Source organism: Myotis lucifugus, unplaced genomic scaffold (genome assembly GCF_000147115.1).
Source record: "Myotis lucifugus unplaced genomic scaffold, Myoluc2.0 scaffold_274, whole genome shotgun sequence".
NCBI lineage: Eukaryota > Metazoa > Chordata > Mammalia > Chiroptera > Vespertilionidae > Myotis > Myotis lucifugus.
Genome location: NW_005871322.1, coordinates 920,720 through 928,955, shown reverse-complemented (window position 1 = coordinate 928,955; position 8,236 = coordinate 920,720). Strand labels below are relative to the sequence as shown.

The following is an 8,236-nucleotide window of genomic DNA, read 5'->3' as shown; positions in this document are numbered from 1 at the left end:
AGAAATGGCCCAAACTCATCTATGGTTATTAGAAATCGGAATTGTAGTTACCTTGAGGGCTTCCAGGGAAGGTGCTGATGTTCAATTTCCTAATCTGGGTTCTATTCCTAATCCTATGTAGTTGTGTTCCCTTGTGAAAATGTATCGAGCTGTACACTGAATGTGCCCGTTCTGTATGCATATTATATTTCAATATCAAGCTGACTTTAAATAAATAACTACACAAAGAAATGAGACCCTCTGTGGACCCATGATTTTTTTTCTAGCAACCCCACCCCTCACCCCCTTTCAGAGCCAAGTTTACGGAAGAGATGTGTACTTCCATTCCCTCTCCACACCACCCCCTCCTCTTCTCATCCTGGACCGCCTTCTGTACCCACCACTCCCTGACTGGTCTGGACGAGGTCACCAGTGCTTCCCTGCTGCTGAATCCAGTATCCAATGTTTAGTCCTTATTCTGCTTGATCCCAGCAAAGCTTTTCACCCTGTGGCTCTCCTCCTCGTCCATAAGCCCTTCCTTCCCTTGAATTTCAAGAGGCAACATGCCCCTGGTTTACCACCGATCTCTGGCTGCACATCTTATTTTCCCACAGAGGATCTGTCTTTCTCCCCATCCCCAACTGGGGCTCATTCTTCCCACCCTTGGGCTGTGTACACCTCCCACAGTTCAGTGCCATCTAAATGTTGCCAGCTTCCTTATCTCTTCTTTGCCCAAACTGCTGTTCTGAGCCTCAGGCCTGTGTGTCCAACTGCCTGCCTGTTGTCTCCCAGAAGCTGAATGGCAGTGCAGAGTGGGCCTACAGGGATGTGCTGACTTGGTAGTTCCCAAACTGAATTCACCACTTCCCTCTACTGTCTACTGACCCCGTTCCATGAGACAGAAACTAGGAGTCATCCTGGATGCCTCAGTTTCTGTTACCCTCCACATCCACCAAGCCACCTCCTTCTGCCATCTCCGGATCCTGCCCCCTCTCCTCTACCCCAACAGGTAGAATTCAGGTCCAAGCTACACCAACTCTCACCTAGAACCCTACTGCAGCTTCTTAATGAACTCCCCGTCTCCACTCTTACCCATAATGATCCATTCCTTTTCAGAGAGAGCAGACAGGAGGGAGGGAGAGAAACAGCGATGTGTCTCTCTCACACCAACTGGTTGCCTACTGCAAGTGCCCCAACCAGGGGCAGGGAGTGAACCTACAACCAATGTACACGCCCTTGACTGGGAATCAAACCTGTGACCCTTGGGTGCACAGGCCAGCGCTCTAACCACTTAGTCACACGGGCCCGGTTGATCTATTCTTTATTCAGTAACAATAGTGCTCTCCTTAAAATTCCAGTCACCTGACAATGCCAAAATCAGTGCTTTACCTAGTGCTTTCTATAGGCCAGACACTACACCACTGATGGCGAACCTTTTGAGCTCGGCGTGTCAGCGTTTTGAAAAACCCTAACTTAACTCTGGTGCCGTGTCACCTATAGAAATTTTTTGATATTTGCAACCATAGTAAAACAAAGACTTATATTTTGGATATTTATTTTATATATTTAAATGCCATTTAACAAAGAAAAATCAACCAAAAAAATGAGTTCGCGTGTCACCTCTGACACGCGTGTCATAGGTTCGCCATCACTGCACTACACCGTAATTGACAAACATCATTTCTTTGAATTCTAGCACCAACCTTATGGGGTATGTCTTATTAGTCCCATTTCATAGATGAGAAACCTGAGGCTAACTGGCTATGGGCAAGACATTCCTTCACCTCTTTGGTCTTCGGATACCCATCTGTTAAACGAGGGTAACAATAATAATAACAACAGCTATGTCACAGGGCTATTGGGGGAATGAAATGATATACTTTCCTCCATAAGGGGTGTTTGGGGAAGGCAGAATTGCATGTGAGGTAGGGAAATTGGGGTGGACACACTACCACACTGAAAACACACAAATACTAATTGTTGTTATTAACAATTATTAACCTGCCCAAGATTACACAGCTGGTAAATGGCAGGGCCGGGATTCAAATTCAGGAGGCCGGACCACAGGACTCTAAATCTTTAATGTCCCTCTATTCTGACCCTTGTGAAACATCCATAGGTAACTTCCTGCTCCAAAGATAAAGTCCAGACTCTCTAACATGACCCACAAGACTGTCACTTCCCTCAGATACCTTCAATCACTTCTCCCGTCACAGTCCCCTGCTCCCCGCATGGTCTTCCTGTTCCAGCTACTGAGATTCTCTCTCAATACCTGCAAGGCTCTTCAGCATTTGAGCAGCATCCCCCATTGCTCCTATACCCTCTTCCAATTACTTTCACCCTGACCAATTTCCCTCTCCTTTTTCAAGTCTTACCCTATGACTTCTTCCTCCAGGAAGTCTGCCCGGGGTTGGTTCCCCTTTTAGGTATCTCATAACTTCTCCCTCTGATCCCTGAGGCCACATAACTAGGTCTTCAGTTCTCCTTTAGGGTCTGTCTTCCAACCAGACTGTGAACTCTGGAGATTGGGGCCCGTCGGGTTGGCTCACTGCAGTACCCTCTGGGCCTGAAGGAGGCAGGGAGCTGAATGGGGGGGTAGGGGGGGGAGGCAGAGTGAACTGGGCTGCCCAGACACAGGAACAGCAGATCCTGAGCTATTGGAGGGGTAAATTTCAAGTCTGGCCTACCCTAACTCCCATACCCCACATACAAGTGTCCCTGTCCCTTCCCCCCTTTCTCATATCAGCAAGTAAGTTTCTACTCCCTGGGATGGGGCAAGGTAGGGGTCCCCTGGAATTCTGGAACTGAGTGGGTGGGCTGGATCAGAGCATGCTGAATGTCCCATCGATTTTCTTTCTCTGACTCGGGCTTTGCTGCCACCAACCCAACCCTGTCGTCCCACAGGGACCAGGTTGTATTACTGTTGGTCCAGACTCCTCCCAAGTGACTATCGGCATATCCATCTGAGTGACCATTTCATGGGGTGGATTGGCAGGATCTCCCTCTGCTGCGGGGAAAGGAAAGAACTGAATCCCTTGAGCCGGGGGTTGGCTGACAAGAGCCAGTGGATTTTCTGGACTCACACCAGCCCTGAAGTCTGCTCTGGACATGGGAAAGAACCCAGGTCCCAAAGGTGACAGGGCCTGCAGTGGAGCTCTGGCCACCTTCATGACTCCAGATCCTGCGACCCCCAATGCCCTCTACACACCCAAACTGGTGCACTTGTGTGAGACAGGAGGTCCCACCACCTGCGCGGCTCAGCTCAGCGGTTTGCCAAACCAATCAAACCAGGCCAATCGCCGCTTTGGAAGTCCCAGTCCAGCCCCGCCCCACTGCCCAGCCACGACAGCCCCGATTGAGGTAAACAGAAGCTAAAAATAACCCGGGCAAGGGGGGCTGCAAGGGAGAATGGGGTCCCTCCTGGGCCTGCCCCGGTCTCCATGGCAATGCCCCAAACCCGGTTGCTGACGTCATGCCAAACTGCTGGAGCAGGGAGGGAGAGGGGCGCAGCACGGCCTGGGACCCCCCACCCCGGAACCAGGCGGAGGCAGCCCGGTGGCCTCACTTCCTGTCGGCCCCCTCCCTAGTCAGCTGGTCACATTCCCCAGCCGGTCGGCTTCATGCTGGAAGCCTAGCGGCTTCCTGGGGCCAGGGCCGTGGAGTCCCAGGCTCTGCGAGGGGTTGCCCTGACTCAGCGGCACCCTACCCGCCAGCTTTTCCACCCTCAGGAACCATCCTGGGCACCCTGCGTGTTCCTCCCTCCCCCACTCAAGTTCAGGCTCCCAGCTCTCTGGCTGTTGCCCCAACAGGATCCAGGACTCAGAGTGAGGGTTGAAGTGGGAGCTAAGTCAAGCCTCCTAGTGTCTCGCTGGAGTATTTTGTACTTCACTCTCTGGTTCTCATCCTCCTCCCTCCTCCCCTTCTCCCCCTCCTTGCCACGGAGGTGGATAGTACGTGCAGAGGCAAGAATTTTAATTCCCACCTCTCCAAACCAGCTGTGTGACCTTGAGAATGCTACTTAACCTCTCTGGGCCTGTTTCTGCATCTGCCAGATTGTCAGAACCCTCCAAGAAGGCTGTGCGGGCGCTGAATACTACAGACCAGGGCCAGGCCCCACGGATGGTGCCTGGGGCACCGTTATTGTTATATGAGGCTGCACGTAGAATGTGCTCACCCGCCAGCCTGAACATCCTTTAGGAGCAACCGGTAGAACTGGCCTGGAAGGGTCAATCCCAGAAGTTGCACTCAGGCCTCACCGGGGGAGGGGGGTGCTGAGACCGAACTCATCCCCGGTGAGCAGCCCCTTCCCCAAACCAGTTCTGCAGGGTGCTCAGGCCTGGCTGCTGCAGGGACCCCACACCAGCCTCCAATTCCCAGGGACAGGGTCTGTTCTCCCACCGCGCAGGGGCGATCCTCTCCGGCTTCAGCCGCACCGGGTTGGGCGGAAAGCCCAGGCCAGGCTCGGACACCTCGGGCCAGGCCCCAAAGCGGCTTAGGTCGGTCGGTGGGGCCGGGAAGATGAGCTCATCTTGGAGGCCGACTTGGACCCCCTTTCGCCTCCTCCCCGTTCCTAGCTCAGCCTCTCCAGTGGCGAAGGCAGCGGGGCTCCCGGGAAGCGACCATGCCAGGGCCCAGGCTGGCGCCGAGGGCCCGCCCTCAGGCCTGGCCCACTCCAGAGCCCGGGAGCACCGGCCCGCCTGGGACTGGCTGTGGGTTTGGAAGGAGGCAGCTCCGGGCGCGGTAGGGCCCGCAGGCGACGGCTTTTGTGGGGCGAAGCTGCGTCCTCCGCGCCCAGGGGGAGGGGAGGGACGACACCGCGCGGCCCGGGGCCCGGGTACGGGGTGATGTGGAACAGGGCCCGCAGCCAGGGCAACAGATCCGGGACCTGCGGGGCGGCGCTGGCTGGGGACTGGGGGGCAGGAGGGGGGGGCATCGGACCCGCTGCTCCAGCCCCCACCCGGACCGCGGCTCCCGGAAACGGCGGGGACACTCACATGGCGGAGCTGGGCTACGCGGACCTCGCGCTCTCTCCGCTGCCTGGCCTGGTCGCACCGCAGCTGCCGCTGTCGCCGCGGCCGGCGCCCGCCTCTCCCAGCACCCGCCGCCCTGCAGCCCCGCTCCGCCCCCGGCCCGTTGGGCCCCACCCACTGCGCTCCCGCAGCTCGGGCACCCCTGGAGGCGCCCACTGCTGGCTCCGCCCTCTGGGCTAACGGGGCAGCCGGTGGCCCGCGGAGTCCACCAGCCTGCGGGTAGGCGGGACCCTGGCGGACGTCAGGGTGGCGAGAGCGCTCGGGATCGGCGGGAACAGGGCGGCTCTACGGGAACCGCTGGCCAAGGCAGTCCCATTGCTTCCCACTCATACCCCCAAACCGGGTTCGTCCGAGAGCCCCACTTGCTGGTCCCCTTCTCAGATTCCATGGCCTCTAGAGACTTTTCAGCACCTCTCCTCCCCACCCCCACCCCCCAATCTGTGACCGCTTGAAACAGTTCCTGGGGCGGCCGCTGTTGGGTTGGGTTGGTTAGAGGAAGGAATCAGGGCCAGTTTCAAAAGGGGAACAGGGAGGCCTGAATCCTAGCCTTGGACCCCATCAGCCATGCCTTCTGGGCCAGCCTCGGTTTCCCTGCTGTGGAGGCAGGTTGCCGCCATCTGGGCTCTGAGCCAAGCTAGGCAGTAACCCTTCACTGGGTAAGACATCTAGGGAGTCTTAGGTCTTGCTCTTAGCATGGATGAGTTATCCGGGCTTGGGGCACATGTTGGCCACCGGGGCCAGAGCCCAGTCTTTTCCCATGAGGGGTGTGGAACACTGACTGGCTGTCCACCAGAGCGGGTTGAGGTGGAGCTGAGAGCTGACCCACACTGGTGTCCAAGGGCCAGCTCCACTCCCCCACCCCTCCCATCAATCAGACACCACTGGCCCTCTTCAACCTGGTGCTCTGGGCTGGGCCCCTGGACCACTCAGGCTTTACTGCTGTAGTCCTTCACCTTCAGAGGCAGCACAGACACACCCAGGAGTGGTTTGAGGGACTTTAACAGGTTCCTAAATAGCTTGGCTGGTGTGGCTCCGTTGATTGGGCTTTGTCCCATGCACCGAAAGGTTGCTGGTTTGATTCCCAGTCAGGCCTCATGTCTGGGTTGTGGGCTCGATCCCTGGTGGCAGGTGTGTGGGATGTTTCTCTCTTCTCCCTCTTTTTAAAAATGAATAAACTATCCTTTAAAAAGAAAAAAAGAGGTTCCTGAATATACTCCTGAGAGGTGGGGGCAGGGGGAGACCACAGAGGCCCTCAGCACTGATCCTCTCCCTCACCAGTTCTTACCAGAGACACACTTCACCTTCTCCCAGCTCTAAGCCCTTCCTCCTCTTCTCCCTTGTCAGCACTCCCTTCCCTGTAGTCTTAAGCCTGGGGATTGATTGCTTCCAGGGACTGGATTCTTTCTCTCAAAACTACCCCCCCCCCCCCCCGCAAGATACTAGTATAATCCAGTCTCAGGGCTTCCATCCACCCAAAGCCTTCCTGTGTGCCCAGGGCCTTCTTCTGTTCCAGAGCTTCTAGAGGACTCACTGGATCTCATGACCTTCCCCAGAAGACTCTTCTTCCTTTGTCCTCATGTCTACAAAGCACTGCTGAGCCACATACTGGACCTCTCCAGAGCTGCCCGAACTGACACCCATTGGCTCCTGCCATCTCTAAAATCATCTCAGCAAGGCATCCTCTGACCACTGTCTCTGAAGACAGCCTCTCCTTGTTATGATCTGTCCCCATGTCCTGTGGACCCACGCCTTCGTGTCAGTCATTACCACCAGGCAGCATGCCTGCCCATGTGTGCTCATGTGCCTAAACCTACCTCCCTGCAGGTCTCTAAGCTGTGCGGGGGCAACAGCAATGGACATCCCAGTCACCACTGCTTCTGGCTCACATGGGAGTTTAAGCAATATTTCGCCCTGGCCGGGTAGCTCAGTTGGTTAGAGCACGGTCCCGATATGCCAAGGTTTCGGGTTCCAGGGCCCATACAAGCATCAACCAATGAATGCATAAATAAGTGGAACAGCAAATCTATGTTTCTCTCTCTCTCTTCTTCTCTCTCTTCTTCTCTCCCTTCCTCTCCCTCCCTCTCTTCCTCTTCCTCAATTAAAAAATAAATATTTTTTGAATGAGTGAGTTGTCTGAGTAAATGCATGATGTCCTCCTCCCTGACCCTCACATTCCTTCAGCCTCCTAGTTCTGTTAATCCAACCTCCTTAATATGTTTCAAATTCATTCCCTCCCCCCTTCACCTCCCACTACCAGTACTCTGTTGTTTATTAATTTATTTACCAAATAGCCACTGAGCACTCGGGGCTGGGCAGCATGCTGGCCCCTGCTGTGGCATAGCTGTCCCTGTGCCATCCCTGTGCTGACTGTGGAACTCTTTCTCAGTCTGGAATTCCAGAATTGTACAGAAAATTACCACTTTTAATGGATGCTTCCCTCACCTTTCATAGTCAATTAATCACTTTGTCCTGTGTCTGGCCACGTCTCTGCATTGTCACAACGAGTACCTGGGCCTGAGTGGAAGTCACTGGGCTTCATGGGGAAAAGAAGGACATAGAGACCAGCCGGTGTGGCTAAGTGGTTGAGCGTCAGCCCGTGAACCAGGTCATGGTTAGACTCCCCGTCTCCCGGTTGGGGCACATGCCTGGGTTTCAGGTTCGATCCCCAGTGGGGGGCGTGCAGGAGGCAGCCAATTGATGATTCTTTCTCATCATGGATGTTCCTATCTCTCTCCCTCTTCATTTCTTTCTGAAATCAATAAAAAAAATATATTTTAAAAAAATACCTGTGTCCTCTGACTTCCCACTCACCCCTTCTGAGCACCCATTGCTGCCTATTGTCCTTCTCTGTAACCAGGCCAGGCTCCCCAACCTGTGACACCAGGGCCAGGCATGGATGGGGCTGCAGTGAGCAGATGGGACACCTGAGCCTCTACCTCTCTGCCTCCCCAGAGGCCCTGAGTGAGGGACAGCCTCTGAGGCCCACAGGGTGCTGGAGACCTTCCAGGGCTCTCCCTAACAACCTATGAGGCAGGCGAGGGAGGACATAGCTGAGACCCATTTCACAGAACATTCACCTGAGGCTCAGGGAAGGGAGGGCCTTTCCATGGTCTTGTCATTAGGAAGGGGTGGTGTCTGAGCTCCTCAGCTCACTGAGTCCTAAACAGCTGAGCTCTGAGCCAGGCATCACTCCCTGAGCACACAGTCTGCCTGACGCTGGGCTGGGA

At 55.2% G+C, this 8,236-nt stretch overlaps 2 protein-coding genes across 2 annotated transcripts in view; both read right to left on the bottom strand.

Moving 5' to 3' along the window:
- The window catches only part of PSKH1 (protein serine kinase H1), a 287,836-nt gene extending 282,845 nt beyond the window's left edge, over positions 1 to 4,991 (bottom strand). The window contains exon 1 of the transcript XR_002831820.1: positions 4,974 to 4,991. The gene's annotated coding sequence lies outside the window, so the exon portion shown is untranslated. The remainder of the gene's footprint in view (positions 1 to 4,973) is intronic.
- The window catches only part of RIPOR1 (RHO family interacting cell polarization regulator 1), a 16,610-nt gene extending 11,516 nt beyond the window's left edge, over positions 1 to 5,094 (bottom strand). The window contains exon 1 of the mRNA XM_014464938.2: positions 4,974 to 5,094. The gene's annotated coding sequence lies outside the window, so the exon portion shown is untranslated. The remainder of the gene's footprint in view (positions 1 to 4,973) is intronic.
- Between the last annotated feature and the right edge of the window lie 3,142 nt (positions 5,095 to 8,236).